Here is a 20439-nt window from a genome sequence, read left to right on the forward strand (position 1 = left end):
AGCCCAAGATTTTTTCTTTATAATATCTACAGATGAATGGATGATTCCTGTTAGGTTGTATCACACCTGTGCGCCAAGGTTTGATTTTAGCCCAAGTTCAGTAAATTTATTTTGTGAAAACAATTGAAAACTCGAGCATTACTGAGCCAACAGGACATCAAATAATAAGTGGCCTGAAGTTCAAGTCACAGTACATTAACAAACAAATGATCCTCAGTCACAAAATTATAAATGCAGTTTGGGATGGAAATAAGCAGAGGGGAGTTAAACCAAACTACAGCAGTTAAGTTTTCACACCAACTTCTCAATAGGGTTGTTGATTGTTCCTTTCTTCTCTTCCTTTGGCTTTGAGCTCCCTTGAATTTTCAGGAGAATCACAGCTGGTAATGTAGTGCTGGTTCTTTTTTTTTTTTTTTTTAACATCTTTATTGGAGTGTCATTGCTTTAGCATGGTGTGTTCGCTTCTGCTGTATAACAAAGTGAATCAGCTATACGTATACGTATATCCCCGTATCCCCTCCCTCTTGCGTCTCCCTCCCACCCTCCCTACCCCACCCCTCTAGCTGGTCACAAAGCACCGAGCTGATCTCCCTGTGCTCTGCGGCTGCTTCCCACTAGCTATCTGTTTGACGTAGTGCTAGTTCTTGAAGCTACACGGTATAGTCTCAGGTACATGTGGTTTCCATAGTATTAGCTTTTCCGAAATGGTGACTTTGCTGCGAAGCGGATTCAGCTGCCCCACCATCAACCCCCAGAGAGCTGTAATTTCCTCCGTATCCATCACTATTGTAGAAGCTTCCATAGCCACGTCCACCACATCCTCTGCTGCTGCCATGACCACCTCGACCCCTGCGGCTGCTGCCTGCACGGCTGCTGCTGAAGCTAGGACTGCCAGAACTGCTACTTTGTCGATAATCTCGGGCACCAGATCATCCACTCAATCTCTCAGAACGCCCACGGCTGCTACCCTTGCCGTGGTGTTCATAAGCCATACTTTCTAACCAAGATGGTGCTTCTTGTTCAGCTTCCACAAGAAGAGCCAACAAATCCTTTGTGGTATTTATGTTTCTTTCATTGGAAAATGAGGTGGCAAGACCAAGGTTTCCTACATGTCCTGTATGGCCGATCCGGTGTACACATTCCTCAGTATCACTTGGCAAATCAAAATTGATAACATGTTTGACATTTGAAATGTCTGGTCCTCTTGCTGCCACAGCAGTAGCCACTAGAATTGGGCTTTTTCCCGAGCGGAACTGGTGAAGGGCTTCCTGTCTATCTCTCTGTGATCGGTCTCCATGGATACTGGTACAGGCATATCCTTCATGGTATAAGAAATCCTCCAGAGAATCAGCACCCTTTTTGGTCTCCACAAAAACGAAAGTCAGTGAATCCTTCCCTGTGCATTTAAGAGGTCAAGCAGAAACGACCGTTTATCTGACTGTTCCCCCCAAACTACTTTCTGCTTCTCGCCTGATTGGAATTTCATGTTCTAGAAATAAATGACTTACTTTACTCCAGAGGGGGAAGGAAGGAAGATTAGTCATGCTCGCTCTGGATTTTTTTTTTTTAAGTCCAAAAATTCCTTAATTAGGAAGTAAATGCAGTTGAAAAGAGCATTGACTCCTGCCTAGAAATTCCAGAACAGGGAATGTCTGTCTGCACCACACTGATGCTTCAGATGGTAGAAAGGCCTGTTCCCAGAACAAAGTCAAACCTGGACCATCACTTCTGTTTTGTATTAAAGCCATTTTAACAGTGTGGGAGAGCAAAGCCAGAGCAGTGTCTCAGAAGAAAGTAAACTTACTTAAAAGGGGGTATAAATATAAACATACGTTTCATCCATCTTCAGAATTGTCTATCTCTAGTTACAGTACCTTTAGCAAAATCTTGATCCTTCTAGTTATGGAGTGAGGACAAAAGACAGGCTGTTTATTCTGCCAACATTTTTGCCTTCGTGTTGCTTTTTCTTCCTCGTTGGGTTTAATTAACTAGAGTCTTAAGGATAAACATAGAAAAAAAGGCAGCCTTCGTGAGGTTTTTCGTAACTCCTCACGTTAAAACGTCGTCTTAGCTCTCTGTTCTTGCTAAGCATTTCATGTGTTAAAAATTAGATCAACTTCCTGACATTAAAAAATAAAACCTTGACACGTGATTCATACGTCACATACTCTACAGACATACAGTGTTTGTAAACGAATCACTTGAAAATGATCTTATTAATGTTACCTCAGGTCTCTTGTGTATCTATCTTGTGCAAACCTCTGTTGATTCTTTTATCCTTTTTTTTTAAACGGTGATAAAACACACACAACATGAAATTTACCATCTTAGCCATTTTTTTTAAGATGTTGGGGGTAGGAGTTTATTAATTAATTTATTTATTTTTGCTGTGTTGGGTCTTCGTTTCTGTGCGAGGGCTTTCTCCAGTTGTGGTGAGCGGGGGCCACTCCTCATCGCAGTGCGCAGGCCTCTCACTGTCGGGGCCTCTCTTGTTGCGGAGCACGGGCTCCAGACGCGCAGGCTCAGCAGCTGTGGCGCACGGGCCCAGCTGCTCCACGGCATGTGGGATCCTCCCAGACCAGGGCTCGAACCCGTGTCCCCTGCATTGGCAGGCAGATGCTCAACCACTGCGCCACCAGGGAAGCCCCCATCCTAGCCGTTTTTAAGTGTACAAGTCAGTAGCATTAAGAACATTCACACTGATGTGCAATCTCCATCCATCTCCAGAACTTGCTTCATCATCCCAAGGTGAAGCTCTGTCCCATTAAACAGTAACTCCCTCTTCCCCACTCCCCGCTCCTGGTAACCTCTGGTCTCTGTTTCTATGAGTTTGCTTGTTTTAGGGACCTCATGTAAGTGGAGTCATACAGTATTGGTCTTTTTGTGACTGGCTGATCTCACTTAGCGTAACGTCTGGAAGGTTCAGACATGTTGAAGCATATGTGTCAGAACTTCCTTCCTTTTTGAGGCTGAATAATATTCCTGTACTTTTCTAAGGTATTGTTTTCAAGTTCAGCTTTGTTTTCTTGGCTGGTAGGTTTCGGTGGTTAGAGTCAAGTTTAGAAGAAGCACGTGGGCCCCTTGGCCACGGGGCTTCTGCACTTGGGTCTCTAAGATTGGTCTTCCACTTCTGCGTGGCTCGCTGGTGGCCCCTCTCCTCTTGACGTGGGTCTTGCTTTCCGGCCAATGTTGACCAGTCCCTGATAGAGTGGGTCCCTTGGTGCACTGTTTCTGACACACTGAGCCCAAGGTCTCATCCTTCCCCAGTCCCCTCTGCTGGACCATTCAATCTGAGAGAAGCCAATGGACAAAGGTATCAATCCAGTAAAAACCTGTAGCCAGTCCCCTGGAATCCTGTGGCGGGAGTTTGAGGGCCTTTAGCCACATCACTAGTTTGGATCCCAAAGACGGGCTCACTTGAGGCTCACTAGCTACTCTGAGCTTCTCTTCTTTTTTTTTCTTTTTACATCTTTATTGGAGTATAATTGCTTTACAATGGTGTGTTAGTTTCTGCTGTATAACAAAGTGAATCAGTTATACATATGTTCCCATATCTCTTCCCTCTTGCGTCTCCCTCCCTCCCACCCTCCCTATCCCACCCCTCTAGGTGGTCACAAAGCACCGAGCTGATCTCCCTGTGCTATACGGCTGCTTTCCACTAGCTATCTGCATGGTCTGGGTGGGAGCTGTCAGGATGCTGTAACCTGACACCCAGGAGGAGGAGGGGGTCCCAGAAGCAGCCACCTGCCAGGGACGGCATCAGGTGTGTTGGCATGAAGAGCTTCCGGGATGCCTGGCACCCATCTTCCTGTGGGGTTTTTTTCTCTTTTAAGTTAGTGGTGCTAAATACGTCTCTTTAACTAATACTCATTCCTCTGCAATTGTGAATCGCAGGGTTTAAAGGAGTGAGCAGCAGGGAAGCCGAGGGGCCAGCCAGAGGGTCAGAGTCCCAGACAGAAAGTCAGCAGAGATGGCTCTTGCCGCCTCTGCCGGGCTCATGATGGGAGGGCGGGCACAGGCGCCGTGGAAGACTCCTAAGGAAGGAGCGCTTGTTCTTCTGCTGAGCCCGAGCCAGAGCCCTGTGAGCTCCAGGGTCACGGTCCTGGGAGCCCAGTATCCAGTGCAGGTCCAGCGTGGGAGCTGGGATCTGACTCACAGCCCAGACAGACGCCAGCAGGAGGGAAGCAAGCTGGGGAGACGGGAGTCCTGGTCAGAACTGGCACGCAGTGTTTGGGGACTTTCTGTTCAGAATCCCAGCACGAATCACGCTGCTCAGGGGCCAAAGGCACATCCCGCAGAAACGGGCACCTGCGGCCACTGACGCAGGCTGCACTCTCACTCTCCACTCGATTTGAACTGCTGCATGAAAACTACTGGGGTAGATAGACGATGACGGCTTGTCTGCAAAGTCAAACTAATGCAAAATATGCTTCCTCTGCAAGACAGAGTGCCAGCTGTCTCCTGGCGGCATTCGGCCAGTGAGGTCTGCAGGCTGAGCTGGACTTTTTCTTCAGGGCAGAGGAGGTTGGCCAGTGGCCTCCTTTGTACTTCTGGAAACTCTGTCGAGGGTAAGAATGTGGAAAGTGGACCAGTGACCAAACCGATGGAATGGGGGGAGGTCATTCAAACCCCTACTTATCAGGCAAGGTGATAACTGAACTTGGCCCTGTGGTGCCCTCCCTACTGGGCCCGGGATCGTGAGGCTGCTGGGGGAAGGGGACTTGACTGGGAAGTCACCCTCCCCTGGAAACGCCAATCGCTGATACAGAGTCCACAGAAAGCACATCAGATGCTGCTCCAAGATCCTGGCTAGAGTCGGAAGAGCTGAACCAGCAGCGCTGGGCAGGCTGTGCATTTGATTCCACAGATTCAGCCTCTAAGGCCTGGCAGGGCCTGGGACTCTGCATTTCTAACCCACTCCCAGGTGACGAGCTACTGCTGGTCCAGGGACCACAGTTTGGGTAGCAAGTCTTAGACAGTAGTCTCTAGGGCCTTGTGATTCTGTTTTCCCTTTGAACAGTCACCTCACCATCAAAAGAACGTACACCCAGGCTTGTTTCCCCCAATATGTCCTGCCAGTCTTCTAAAATGTTGCAAAAAACACGCTCCGCTCGCTTGCTTGCACAGGCAATTTTTGGAAAGCTAGAGATAAGAGAAAGTTCGTTTTCATCTGCTGTTCTCTGGAAGGGTTAAGGAATTTCTGTCTTTGCAAAGCATTTTATCTTTTGACACGTTGGGCTGGCTGAGGCCTCCCGGGGTCGTGTCCTGCCTGAGAGCAACTTTGACCCTGAGCGTTGCAAAAACAGCCTGTTTGGGGAGGGAAGGGGCCGGGAGAAGGGGCATCGTGGCCTATTTCATGAAAACACATTTATCCCTATAAAAAAAAATGGGTCTTCTTAACACCATCAGCTTTAGGTCGTCACTATTTGAACAGCTTAACCCAAAAGGTGTACGTAGTGATCAGAAATCAACACATTTCAGAGTAACTGTTTAGAGCCAAGTGTTAGAAACAGAAAACAACACCCTTGCGTCATGGAGAGTTTACTTTAAGCCTGTTTCCTGTTGAAATGAAATTGGAAGCACACTCCCTCCACCCACTTCTCTCTCTGAGTTGTTCAAGGAGTTCTGCTCCTCATGGAATGACACTTGATTTTCCCCAGTGATGGTCAGTCATGCGTTTGACCGTCTCTGGTTAAAGCATCTACCAAACGGAGTCCTTTGGAAAATTCCATGTAGGACAAGCATATATTAGAGATAAAAGCAAAGATTGAGTAGGCAGACCTATTAGGCAAATGTCTACAGAGGAAACCATTTCGGAAGATTAGTGAATGGAGGTGGTGAACCCTTGATTTGCACAATGACCGAGGTCCCTCCTGTAGACTTAAATCACGTGGTCCCTTTGTGCATCTTTATGGCATCTTTATTTCCCCTTGAGGCGATGTATTCCTGAAGGTTTCCTGTCTCCTTCAAGGTACAGAATTTGTACTTTGCCTGTGGTGGATGAGGGACAGGTGTCCCCTCCCAGAACTTCATTCTACGTCATTTGCTTAGAGCTCAGATGGCGTTTGCCCAGCAACCTGAGGTGAGGAGGAGCTTCAGACTTGGAGTCCGGCTCATGTGGCTTCATGAACTGTGACCTCGGGTGAGATCTTCAGGTCCTCCTCTGCAGAATGAGTTTATAATCCTCCCTCAGCTAGATGCTAAAAGGACTAAATTCCATAAGGTGCGTAAAGCACCGCACGCAGTGCCTGGTGTAGAATAAACACCCCTACAGGTGCCGTGATTGCTGTTCTCTCCCCTGAACTCAATGATCCCTTGAACTTGACCAGGTCCCTCCTTGCCGCTCTCCCTGGTGACAGCCCCCCTGCGTCCCTGAGTCGTGGAGCCTTGGCAGGTAACTCCAAAGGCTTTTCGGTGGAGAGATGCTCCTTCAGTGTCTCTCTCCATCTGCATGTGGGAGGCTCCAGGTGTGTCTTAGGTAGGCTGTTGGTGGACATGAGTTACTTGAGTTTTCACTGACCCCAGTTTGCACGGGCTCCTTCTCAGGCTCCTGTGGCCTTCACGACAGGGGTTCCGCAGAGACTCGGGCTCTTCCTCAGGCCCGGCTCCCCCACCGCCCCAAACCGTGTCCAGCTGCCTCCTTAGTGATTCTGATTCTTTTGGGTCATGTCCAGGGGGCTCCATCTACATCCAGCGTCTTGATTCCTAATCTGTTCATCAACGTGGCAACAAGAGGATAATACGGTCTTAGCTTGACTGTTGGGTTATTGCTGAAAAATCAGTGAAACTCACAGCCTCAGATGGCAGCTCATAAGCCAACTGAAAACCTTGACCAGTCTGTGCCCAAAAGAGCCTGAGCATGGGTAGATAACAAGCTTGGGTTGAAGCTAAAGCCCTGTTCAGTGTAGACCCCCTTTGTGCCCAGAAGCTTGAAGCAACATTCACTTAGTCACTTGTAGAGACTCCGCTTCAGACACCTGTGCCCTTTCCAACACACGTGCATTCACCCCTGCCTACATCTGCTGCCACCCAACCTGGGTGGCCCTCTCCCCAGGGACCCCTATTTCAGCCACTTTGATGGGTTGTCACCTGGAGGGTTCCTGGCATCCACATCTCGGCTTCACCAGCCACTCTACGTGGGTTAGTTCACTGCCCCCCACTGGCTGGCTTCCGTCCACATGTTCAGGTCCTCACCCTACCTCCTACCCAGGGCTCAGCACACACAGTCACCTTCTCTGCGTAGTGAAGAAAGCTTCTCCCCACATCGCTGACCACACTGGATCCCATCCAGAAAACAACTGTTACATCACCACTGCCACCCAGCCAGCCATCCTGGCCCGTCCATCTCAGGATCAAAATGGCCCCACGTTTTACATTTGATTCTTGCCATTAAGAGAGAAAGAACTGAGAGTGCCTTAGAGGCGTCCTCTCAAATGGCCCCAGGTGTCTGTCTTTATTTTTTATTGAACACCATAGTTTATTGTTTTACACACATACATATACCTATTCTTTTTCAGATTCTTTTCCCACATAGGTTATTACAGAATATTGAGTAGAGTTCCCTGTGCTATACAGCAGGTCCTTGTCGATTATCTAATTTTTAAGCTCATGTCTTTTTATAATGAAGAGCTGGAGATGGGGTGTTGGAATGAAAAACAAAGAAATCCAGCTTGAAGTAGTTTGCTTTTGTTGTTTCAAGAGAGGAATTCATTCTGTGGGTGTCACTGAAGCGTTAAAGTCCCCCAGCAGCCCTAGAGAAATAGTTCCCCTGCTGTGACCCACACCCAGCTAATTTTGTTTTTATCATTAGTTAAGGCACTGGTTCCGAGGGAAGTTTTAGCCCTTGGACGTCATCTTTTAAATATTTACCCTTTAAACAAAATTGTGAACATAAACAGCTTTTCGTGGTCACATACACAAAATTATTATTTTCCCATAGCCTTAGTAAAGTCTAAATAGATTTTTATAACATTTTCCTAAAATTTTACTTATGAAACAGCGTCAGTATTTTAAATGATTGTTAGGTGATGGTAGAATTCTAAACTATAAATCATGTACCATAAACCACCTTAATCTTGACTAATGATTGTGACTTTGTCTTCAGTAAACTATAGGTAAGAAGTTTTCAGTTAGTATGGATAGTCTGAAAAAGTTAAACAGAAGATACTTAATCTGCTTAAGAAAACAAATCTCCTTCAGACACTTCTGAAGCACTCATTTACCTGCACAAAATAATTTCCTGATAAGTGTTATGGGTTTGTTTAAACCACCCTGAAGAACCTCTGTCTGAGGGCCATGACTTCTTAGCTGGATTGTTGACTTGTTTCTTTATAAAAAAAAAAAAAAAGTAAAATTTTGTTTCTCTTTTCAAAATTCCTCAAATCAGATATTTTTTTCCTGTTCAATCTAATCCTTCCACATTAAATAAAACTAGTCCAAATTTTCATTCTGGTTTGACCTTGAGGAAGAGCCAAACTAGGCTGATCAAGTTCAGTGAAACAAATGCAGTATAAGCGGAGACTTGCCTGTTAAGCATTTTATTATCTTTCTCTATTTCATTCCTTTCTTTCATGAAATATGAAAATAAACCACTGGGCTTTCAGAAGAAATTGAAGGTGCAGATATATAGTTCAACATGCTAACAGCATGTTTAATTCAATGATTGTACCATATGAAAGATGATATATAAGGAAATTTTCCTTGTGAAGGGGTCATCCTTAGGTGTCAAAGCGCAGAGGCAGGTAAGACCTTAGGGATCAACTATCCAGACTCTTCCTAAAGGTAAGTTTGGGGCCCAGAGAGGTATAGACACTAGCCTGTAACCACACAGCCAGCTCCTGATAGAATTGTGAACCCAAGCCCTAGTCAAGTGCAAGCCTTGATAAACTAATGCTGTCATCTAATTTCACTGATTAAGTCATTTTATATATTAGATCATTTTTTGAGTAAATTACATGATTCACTATTTTTAAAGGCTTGTTTTGGAAATGGTGAACAAAACATTCTACCAAGTCAAACCCATTGATCAGCATAGAACTATATCATGGAACAAAGCTCCTACTTCATTGAGATCCCATACTATGGCAAAAATAAATTCTTCTATTTTAGCATAGTATGTTTAAAGTCCATAACCAGGTAAAGAGATTAAAAAAACATGCTCATCTGAACAAGATGCATAAGTAAATTAAATGGAGGAAGTCTAGACCTTTGAACAAGTCGACTGTAACATTACTTCAATCCCTAGGGTATTTGATTTTTAAACGCTAGTGGTTTGAAAGCCATACTAAATGTAAAGGAGTGTAAGGCACCACAGTAACTCTTTCATCACTCTGTACACCTCCAAGAACAATCCCCCATCACTAACATCACCTGGAGTTCACCTGAGTTTTGATTTCTTGAAGTTAGAAAGACTAAATTCTTAAGAATACCTACCTTAGAGCATCCAGAAAGCTGAGATGAGACTCCTGACATACCGAAGGCTTTCTTTTTTTTTTTTATGTTTTTTTGGTTTTTGGCTGCGAGGCATGTGGGATCTTAGCTCCCCGACCAGGGATCAAACCCACACCCCCTGCATTGGAAGGCAAAGTCCCAACCACTGGACTGCCAGGGGAGTCCCCCGAAGGCTTTCTTAAAAGTCCTAGACAATAGTGAGAACCACTAGGAAGGGGCAAGGTGGGAATTCATGGTTCTGAAGAGAGAATACACAGAACATAATCAACAAGAGGCAGAAGATGTGGTGTTTGGAGGGTAGGCGACCTCAGTGTCCCTGGATGCTGCAAAAACAAACCCTGCCCTCTTGTCCTTATTTCTGATTCTCTTATATATTTCTTATAGTTCTTTTGTAGCCATCATCTCCTTTAACCCTCACAGCAGCCTTGTAAATAGATGGAGCAGGTGCAGTCATCTTATTTACCGCTGAAGCGGAGGGGAGCCAGAGGGATTCGGTAACACGCTAATGACGTCACTAGGTTGTGACAGAGCTGGTGTTGGATCCCTCCTTTTTCTTGGAGGGTTTGTCCCGAGCAGATTATTCCAGATTCATGCAGCTCCGTGGACATTTCCATGTGCTATTCCCAATCACCCACAAAAGAAATAAAGGACTATTATAACCACCATGATGTTGGTAGGAAAAGAGAACAAAGTGCATAATTCCATCGCGGCTAGAGGAGGAATCTTTAAAACGCACCAAACTGTATCTTATGAAGCCGGCCATTCATCTCTTAATGGCAAAGCCAAGGGTGGCAGATGCACTAAGTCTATTGCTTCAACACAGTATGCATTTTATTTTTCTTTAAATACGAATTGCTCCTTTTTCAAATCTGAGGAGCCCTGTAAGAATTTTCTTATGAAATGGGCTGGATGCTGTGTTTTACCATGAAAGATTTCAAGGCTCTCCACGGCCCCTTTAACTGCGGATGGCACTTGATTTTGTTTTGCAAGTCCCTCTTACGGCTGCTTGACTTCATCTCAAGCAAGCTAAATAAAGGAATTTTCATTATTATAACGGTCACTAAGCAGACAACTGGCGTGTCAGCGTTTAGAAGGGGATGCGGTGTTAGGGCAAGGGTGGAAAGACTGCTGTAACTCGATGTTTTACTTGAGTGGCTTCATTGTGGACGTGGGTGGCAAGTTGGAATGAAGCTGGGGGGTGGGGGGAGGAACAGTACAACACAGAGCCCTTCGCAGCCACAGTGCCAGCTTGATTGGGCCAAATCCCCTGAAATCTATTGAGACTCCCCATCTGTTTGTTCACAATTCATCTAAGCAACTCTGAAAACTGCCGGAAACCTCCTCGGGCCAGTATTTCTGGGATTCTCTTATGGTTCAAAGCAAAGTGCATCTCTTTGTTTGCCCAGGTTTCCAGTACTAGCTGTCCACCTTCCTCCTGAAATGCTGCTCTGAGCCACGTGCTCCTATTTGATCCATTGTAGATGCTGTACCGTACAGGTACCATAGAGCTGGGTGACTTGGACTTGTTCCTTTGAATTAAAGACCTCCTGTTCGGTGCAATTAGTTTCCAAAACAGCAATTAAGAAGAGTTTTCTCCCAGGAACTGGCAGCAAGGTTGCCTGTCTTGACCTATTTTGGCTGACTGATTCTTCCCTACATAGTTTGGTAATCAGGCTATTAGGCTGTTTTGGAGTCTTCGTCACCTGCATTCCTCTACCTTGTGTCTTACATCTTCTTTACTTCTACATAAAATAGCTACTCACCAAAATACTATTTCAGTAGTCTATGGGCATTCAGGTTCTCTTGGGGTCAGTGATAATTTTTTCTTTCCGTATAGCTTTTTAGAAAAGGAAATGTACTGCTACTATTTTCTTCTAGAAAGATCCCAAAGCTCTTAAATCATCCTCCAAAGATCCACTTGAACATTGTATATTGGACCTAAAATACACCTATACAACCGTGTGATAATGCCAGGCAGTAACAAAGTTAAAATTGGCGGCATAAGACCATTGACCTATCGATCAGTATATAGTTCCCAGTTCCTTTGAGACTCATTGTCAAAGTGGTGACAAGAACAAGATTACTTGAGAGATAGCAGACCTACCCAGAATCTCCATAATACGTTTTTCGGCAGCAAGTTTCCATCTTACTCATTTCAGAGATTTCCATGTTGAAAAGAAGGGCAAGTCATAATTTTCCCTGCTTGTCAGTAGTGGGCAAGGCCACCACAGCATTGGAGCTATTGGGCGATCTGCTGGGCTCGGCTGCCTTGAGCCACGAAAACTCAGGCCCGACCCTCATTCATCAACCCTGACTGGGGTGGTGATGAGAGGGTGGGTGGGGTGTTCCAGCAGACCCCGACGGCTCTGAGATGCAGATCATTTACAACCACAGAGCCCTGTTTCTAAGACTAAGGGCCATAGGAGGAATGAGGCAATACTCCAAAAACGAATTCAGAGCAGCCAGCAGAAGAATTTGATGTCTTACATTTACCCTTGCAGTATTTGTATTTCCCTGATTACTGATGAGGTTTGTGTGTATTTATTGGCCATTTGGATATTATCTCCTGTGATCACAGGTTTGAGAATTGTGCCTAATTTTCTCCTGAATGTCTACATTGGTACTGACTTGGAGCCCTTTATTCTAAATACAAGCCCCTGTTTGGTTACATGTGTTAGAAATACTTTATTTCACTCTGTGGCTTACTTTTTTCTCTCTCTTAATGAAGTCCTTTGATGAGCTGGCACCTCAAATTTTACTGTAGTCCAGTTTCTCCATCTTTTTATGGTTAGTGCTTTCCCAAACTCGTTAATTCTAAACGTTTACTAGAGATGCAATCATGTTATCTGCAAATGATGGCTCACAACTTCCTTTTTAGTCCTTATACCTTTTCTTTCTTTGTTTTTCTTGCTTTATTGTACTGTCTAGAATATATTAGCAATATCAAGACAGGAAGTGCTTTTTAACCCCCAACGTATTATGTATACTTCGCCAGTAGGCTTTGAGATGGATGTTAGAACCTACACAAGCTGTTTTCAGAACCCAAGCTCACCTCTAAAATTATATGATCCCTTTTTCTTGTCTTATTGCCATGGCTAGGACTTCCAAAACTATGTTGAATAAAAGTGGCAAGTGTGGGCATCCTTGTCTTGTTCCTGATCTTAGAGAAAATGCTTTCAGCTTTTCACCATTGAGTGTGATGATAGCTGTGGGTTTGTCATATATGGCCATTATTATGTTGAGGTATGTTCCCTCTTGGCCTACTTTCTGGAGAGTTTTTATCATAAATTGTTGTTGAATTTTATCAAAAGCTTTTTCTGCATCTATTGAGATGATCATATGGTTTTTATTCTTCAATTTGTTAATGTGGTGTATCACATTGATTGATTTGCAGATATTGGAAAGTCCTTGCATCCCTGGGATAAATCCCACTTGATCATGGTGTACGATCCTTTCACTGTATTGCTGGAGTTGGTTTGCTAGTATTTTGTTGAGGATTTTTGCATCTATGTTCACTGGTGATATTGGCCTGTGGTTTTCTTTTTTTGCTATATCTTTGTCTGGTTTTGGTATCAGGGTGATGGTAGCCTCAGAGTTCAGAAGTAGTCCTTCCTCTGCAACTTTTTGGAATAGTTTCGGAAGGCTAGGTTCTAAATGCTTAGTAGAATTCACCTGTAAAGCCCTCCGGTCCTGGACTTTTGTTTGCTGGGAGTTTTTAGATTACTGATTCAATTTCAGTACTGGTAATTGGTCTGTCCATACTTTCTATTTCTTCCTGCTTCAGTCTTAGGAGAGTGTACCTTTCTAAGAATTTGTCCATTTCTTCTAGGTTGTCCATTTTATTGGCCTATGTATAACTGAATCACTTTGCTCTATACCTGAAACTAACACAACATTATAAATCAACTGCATTTCAATAAAAAAAATTTTTAATAAGATAAAAAATAAAATTGTATGATACCCAAAATAGCTTACTGGACTATCATATGATAGAAAATACGATAGGAAACAACTTTCCAAGCCCACCTCGCCTTTAATCAGGTTTAGGTCAGAGATTCAAATACAGAGAGAAGTAAACTAGGCACAAGGTGACAGTGACACCACCACAAACCAATGCTGTTACTACCATTGTGAAATAAGCATGACAACTCCCTCTATGTGGCGCTTTCTCATGTAGCACTGTTTCCTCTCCTGTGTCCTCCTGAGTCTGAATGTTGACTGTGGAATGTTGAATGTTGATGATGTGCCTAAGAAGGCAAGCACTGGCCGACAGAAGGAGAAAGCAAGAAAAGTTGGGCTCACAGAGATGTGGATCTATCCAGTCTTCTGATCTGTTCACTTTTAATAGAAGAATCAGTTTTTATGTTTGGACCACATTTTGCCATCCTTAGAAGTGATGTCCTGAAAGGTGAGCAGTGACTCCCCCAGCATCACCTGGTTTCCTGCGTGGCTGGCCTGGAGCATGTTTGTCACATCAGCAGTGTTCTCAAATGTGTACTTACTTCCAGCAACGGTAAAGTCTAACACGGTGATATTTCCAGCAGCCCAAATTCCATTGGTAGTTATGTAAGTCCTATCTCTGAGCCAGCAAGAAAGTGGGTGTGAGAGGTTCCAGTGTCCTCGCAGGAGCCAACAGGGCTTGCTTCTGGAAAGGATGTGTTCCACCAACTGAAAGAGGTAGAAGATAGAGGAGATTGTAGTTATGCCAAAGGTCTACCCATCACCCTAAGAAATTGTTTTGAGAGTCAGAGAAAACCCCCCTCTCTGCACCAGCCGTGCCCACATTCCACCTCTGATTTGTGACCACTCCAGGGGTGTGGCTGCCACTGGATGGTTCCTACTTCTGTAACTTGGAACTATGTCTCTGTGGCAGCCCTCCATGTCCTTCTGCTTTGGCCCCATCTGTGGGTAGAAATGTCCTTCACGTCATCACAGAAAGATAACTATTTTTTGTTAATAAGATCCCCTCTGCACTTAGAAAACATGATGACCCTCCACGCCCTGTTGCAGCCCTGATCCCCATCCCACGTCCAGCCTGCGTGACTGAGCCCAGGTCCTCCTGATGGGCTTGCAGTGCAATTGGGAACAGCTGAGCCTCTTCCCTTCCCAAGAGGGTGTGCGTTCTTGCACCTGCACACATGTTGGGTCCTCTGTCTCCACACGTCTCTCTTCTAACTCTCTGCCTAGGGAGCAGTGTTTAGAAGCACTTTTCTTCCTCTCCAAACATTTCCTAACTTCTCTAGGATGGGCTGTGACTGAAGTGTCCCAGACAGAACACGCCCCTCTGGTGACAGCATGGCTCTCCTGAGTGGAGGGCAGGATGCCCGCATCTGAGCAGTGCCTTCCTTTTCCTGGAGAACCTGATCACCTGCTCCCGTGTGATATCGGCACAGCCCTTTGCACTTTTCTAGTCATGCTCCTCTAAGGGAGACTTGTCATAATGATTCTGAGGCCAGAAGGCTCAACAAATGAATTTCAACTTCTTTTCGTTTTTTTTTACTCCTTTATGTTTTCTTTTCCTTTTTTTAACTGTTTATTTTATATTGAAGTATAGTTGATTAACAATGTTGTGTTAGCTTCAGGTGTACAGCAAAGTGATTCAGTTATACATATAGATGTATCTATTCTTTTTCAAATTCTTTTCCCATTTAGGTTATTACAGAATATTGAGCAGAGTTCCCTGCACTATACAGTTGGTCCTTGTTGGTTATCCATTTTAAATATAGCAGTGTGTACATATCAGTTCCAGACTCCCAGGCTATCCCTCCCCCCACCCCACCCTTCCCTCCTGGTAACCGTAAATTCTTTTTCTAAGTCTGTGAGTCTGTTTCTGCTTTAAAAATAAATTCATTTGTATCATTTTTTTAGATTCCACATATAAGTGGTATCATACGATATTTCTCTTTCTCTGTCTGACTTACTTCATCCAGTATGATAATCTCTAGGTCCATCCACGTTGCTGCAAATGGCATTATTTCATTCTTTTTAATGGCTGCATAATATTCCATTGTATACACGTACCACATCTTCTTTATCCATTCATCTGTCAATGGGCACTTAGGTTGCTTCCACATCCTGGCTATTGTAAATAGTGCTGCAATGAACGTTGGGGTGCATGAATTATGACTTCTTGGTTTGTTTATCTCAACCCTCCCCCCAACCCTCTGGGCAAGCCTGCTCCCTGATAGCCGTGGACACTCCAGCAAACGGGGGTGAGCTTCTCCCCAGTCCCCGGCACTTTCCCAGCTCCTGCCAACTGTGGCTGACCCCTTCTAGGTCTGAATGTCACCCTCCCCTGCCTGGAGGAGTCTACCTGCCCCCGGAAGCCTCTGGCATATGGCACCCATCCAGGATGCTGAGCTTTCCCACTGGGACATGATCACTCCCGTGTCTGAATTCCCTTGCCAGTTTTCTGTACATTTATTAAGGCCCTTAGACAGTCACATCTGCTTTGCCGTATAGTTGTGGTTACAAATAGTTAATAAGACTTAATGCAGTCCAGATCGTATCCAGACTAGACCCTGGGCTAAGTGCCTTACATACCTTAGCTCATGTTACCTCCAGGGTCACTCTGTGAGGCATGAACTAATATATCCTCGTGTTACAGGCGAGGAAGCTGAGGCCTGGTGAGTTAGTGGGTGGTGGGGCCTGACTCCCACGCTCACTCCATCTCACCGCCCCCCTGGTCTGAACCTGCCGTGAGTTCAGAGTATGCGGAACTTGGCACGTTGAGTATGTGTCCTCAAAGTGCCCAGTCCTGCCTGTAGGAGACATTAATAAATGCTTATGACCCAAATACAGACCTCATTTCTGTTTGGGGACCTGAGTAGCATTTGCCATTAGGTTAAGCTGTGGGGTAGATCTTCCTGGGAGCCGGGCAGGGGCCATCACTGTGGACTTTGTCATTCAAAGAGAGACCTAGCTCGTGAAGCACTTGTTCATTTGTTGTGTGTTTTTTTGTTTGTCAGGCACCCAGGCGTGGCCTGCATCTAAGCTTTTATGAGCATTATTGCCACATGCATGTCTGAATGTACTTGCGTTGTGTACCCCTGGTTCTGTTCCGAAGGCTTCCTGTAGACCACAGAGTCATGACCTGCGTGACCAGGGAGGCCCATGGCCACATTCTGTTCACGCACATTTTCAGTGTGAGTGGAATCCAGGTTTCCCACTTGGGAGCCGGTTCCCAAGCTGAGGAGTGTACCGTTGCCTTGTCCCCATTGCGGTCACGGCTCCCTCCTTCAAGATGTTCATTAGCTAAACAGATTCGTTCCTTGCAGTGTAGATTTATAACCTGGGAAACTTGGGGAAATTTCCATGCAGGATATTGTGGCAATGGTTAAGAAGATTTGGGTGCATCGCTTAAGAACAAATATTATGCAGCCAACATATGATGAATGCTTTATTTATGAAGAGCTTCTCGTAGCATGAGGAAATGCTTAACGTTAAGAAAAGTGAGAGTGCAAAATTTTACATAAAGCATAATCTCAGAGATGTAGGAAGAAGTACAAGGGAAAAGACCACAGGAAAGACGCTGAAATGTCCTCTGCCCAGAACTGGGCCTCTCCGGCCTCCACAGGCCGATCCTGCATGAGCCCATGCCTGAGACCTATCCTCATTTGAGGGAGGAGAAAGGTAACCAGCCTGGGACCAAGGGACATGGACCGTCCATCTGTCTGTCCCCTGCCTTGTGCTCACCTATATCATGCCCTGCAAAAGTAAGAATATTATTAACTCCTGTTAGCAACGCAATCTGACTTTACCTGTACTCAGTTCCTTTTCAACTATCTTTCCACCTAGAGCTGATATAAGTGAAAATAAAAACTAGGAAAGTTCACATCTGTGTCTATTCCCAGAGTTTAAAAGCAAAAATAAAACAAAAAATCTTTTTCTTTATTTTGGTCTCTTTGCTATTTCAAATTATTTCCTCCTCTGCTCTGGGACATTGATACAGAGAATTAAAAGTTGACCATTTCCTCTTTTCCTGGAAAATATTCGAATGACTCTTTTTGATAACATGTCTGATTGTGTGTCTCAAGCATAGCCAATTTTTTATGAACATGCAGGGAATTATAACAGCGCTACACTTGTGAAGTGGAATATAATAGCACTATTCATGAAAAGGGAGGAATTCCGAGGAAATGGAGAGTGAATATCAAAATGAAGTTGAACAGTAGGTTTTTATAGGCTCCTTAAAAAACACATGCATGTTGGAGGACGGCAGAGGAAGCTGTGCTGCCCAGAGCCGCCCTTGGTCGAGGCCCGTCCTGCATTTTATTCCTGAGCCCTGCAGCGAGCCAGCCCAGGGCTGGAGTGGAGTAAAGGGCTAAACACACACTTGGTCCCTTTACTGGGGAAAATGGGTCCCACTTCATCCACATCAGGTTTTGCTGGAGGAATACAGGAGAGGGGCCTGGATGTCACCAGGCAGCGTCACATCTGCAAACAGCTTGTTGGGAGCTTCCTTCCTGAGGATGTTTGAACATTTTATACACAGAGCCTCCACCCCAAGACCATCTGAAACGTCAGTGTCTCGACACACAAAGCCCCTGGAAGCCTCCCGAGATGGCAGGGGCTTCTTCTGAGCTTCTTCTGAGCGTTTACGGGGACGCACCAGCTCCCAGGTAGCACAGAGATGCCTCGTGTGCTCCAGGGCACACTCACACTGGTGCCCGTGTGGGTTACAGCACAAGTTCCCAGGTGTTGCTCTGAAGACCAGTGCTGGGCAGCGATGAAGTTTCAATGGGCCAAGGAGAGATGAGGGGAAGGATGAGAAAAGAGGTTAGATTTGTCCGTGTATGTATGGGACACGCACTCCATGGTTATAATATTTTGCATACATAGACGTATAACATTTGCTCACTACTCCTACATACGTAAGTTTCTGATGCGGTGGCGATGCAGCCCTGTGGTAATGAGTCCGTAGTTCTGGAGTGGGGCGTGGGCACTGGAACTTTTAAAAGCACCCAAGATGACGCAAGTAACCAGAAACCACAGGTCTGGTGAAGAAGATGCTGTGCTCTGCTATTTGGAATCATAAAAATAAGATTTAAAATAGGTTGTCCCAACCAAAAATACCTAGTGATGGCCCACAGCTAATGGGCAGCAGAGAGACGGGCCTAAACAGTGGTCCAGCTGCACCTGCCCTGGCCAGGAGGGAGCTGGTCCCAGGCCCAGGACGACAGGCCAGCGGGCGGGGCTCCAGGCCAGGGATCGGAAGTGGAATTGGATCAGAGGTCAGAAGGGAAACCGCTCGTGGCAGGTCAAGGCGGGTTGCCTTGGAACTCCCTTGGCCAGGTCCTGAGTCACAGCCTGTGCTTTTGAAGGCCTGGGCATGGACGTCCGGCGCTGAGCCTCACCCTAGTGATCGTAAAGCTCCCCCTCTGTGTGGCTGACCACAGTGGCCCTCCAGGACCGACACTGGTGCTGGTGAGAACTGGAAGTGCGTGTGCTTGAGAAGGTACCGTACTGTGTGTGCTGCGTTCCCAGGACGTTTTTTGAACAGCTTAGGGTAGAGCAAACACTTCAGCTGTTAAAAGTACAGCACTGTCGCGGAGCAGCTGGGCCCGTGGGCCATGGCCGCTGAGCCTGCGCGTCCGGAGCCCGTGCTCCGCGACGGGAGAGGCCACAACAGTGAGAGGCCCGCGTACCGAAAAAAAAAAAGAAAAAAAATACAGCACTGCTCTTTGTGAAGATTGAATGTAGCCCACTCGATGAAAATGCTTTGAAAGTAAAGAGCATGATACCAACAGCTTGAAGTTACCATTCTTGTTGTCGCCTTGCTGATTAATGAGGCTGGTGGCATGATTTTACAGAACTCTAGAACCACAAGCAAAATTTTTCCAAGTGGGCCGGCTATCACTGTAGGGGCTGTTTATTGCTAAATTATATCCTAAGCCAATGTTTAAAATTTATTTTTATTGAAATTAGTTAATTTACAATGTTGTGTTAGTTTCAAGTGTACAGCAAAGTAATTCAGTTATATATATATATATATATATATATATATATATCTGTTCTTTTTCAGATTCTTTTCCATTATAGGTTATGGCAAGATATTGAGTATAGTTCCCTGTGCTAAGCTGATTTTTAAGTTAGATTCTTTTTCATGAATGCTTACTGAGTCAATTTTATGGGCATTTTATAGGCTTTTCATTAGTTGACTCTAATAATTAGAGAACAAGAATCTTCCATAACGTAAGGGAGGAAAGAATACTCAGGCAGTGAAGGCTGGACAGTTAGTCCACAGGAAAAACTCAAGCTGAGGCTCTTAGGAAGGCACCGATGGGAATCTGTTACCATGAGCTAGTCAAGAGGGCAAAAACGAAATGGAAAACAGATGGGAGGGGGTATGTGTGTGTATGAGAGAGAGAAAGGGTACATTACTAAGGGCACAGTGACTGAGACAGGTTGCTAATATTCTAAAACTAAGAGGAAAGACATAGTAAAGGTATGTGAGTTGGTAGAACTTTCCCTGAAGAGGATGAAAGCCCGACCCTGTGAGTCCTGCCAGAGCAGGGAGGGACCCAGCCGATGGAAACAATGAGCCTCTGCTGAGAAGCTAAAAGTGGGATCCAGGGGATCATTCATCTGAAAGATGAGGGGGAAAATGCAGAGTAGCCAGGGAAATCCACACACTTTGCGAGCCTGGAAGGGTGATTTGCTTTCCTGAATTGCTAGCCTGAGCTTTGCAAGAGGAAGAAAGCCTTGAGTTTGCTGTCCCCTAAAGACAGGCACTAAGAAAACGTCTGGGGCCACCCCTCCTCCCCAGGGCCGGCCCAACCAGCTCCGAACTCCTGGCTGCAGCTCTAGCTGGGAGATCACGTCGTGTGTTGAATAAGAAGCTGGGTTTTTTGTTTGGGGCTTTGTTTTGTTTTTTTAAATATCTGCAGGACAGCTTTTGGAAGAGCGTATGCCCCATAAAAGGAAGCAAATGGTGCTCTTGGATCCTCATCCGTGAGTCGTGGTTGGCAGCCACGCATCTGCCCACAG

General features: G+C 45.3%; 1 protein-coding gene and 1 pseudogene across 2 annotated transcripts in view; one reads left to right on the forward strand and one right to left on the reverse strand.

Annotated features, from left to right (window-relative positions):
* Positions 1-20439, forward strand: part of COL4A2 (collagen type IV alpha 2 chain) — a 178402-nt gene that overhangs the window by 16997 nt on the left and 140966 nt on the right. The window lies entirely within an intron of this gene.
* On the reverse strand, positions 730-5226 carry LOC309792478 (ATP-dependent RNA helicase DDX3X-like; annotated as a pseudogene). The gene has a single exon. The product of its transcript is annotated as an ATP-dependent RNA helicase DDX3X-like (transcript).

Source organism: Mesoplodon mirus (assembly GCF_964341445.2).
Source record: "Mesoplodon mirus genome assembly, chromosome: 17".
In the NCBI taxonomy this organism is placed as follows: Eukaryota; Metazoa; Chordata; class Mammalia; order Artiodactyla; family Ziphiidae; genus Mesoplodon; species Mesoplodon mirus.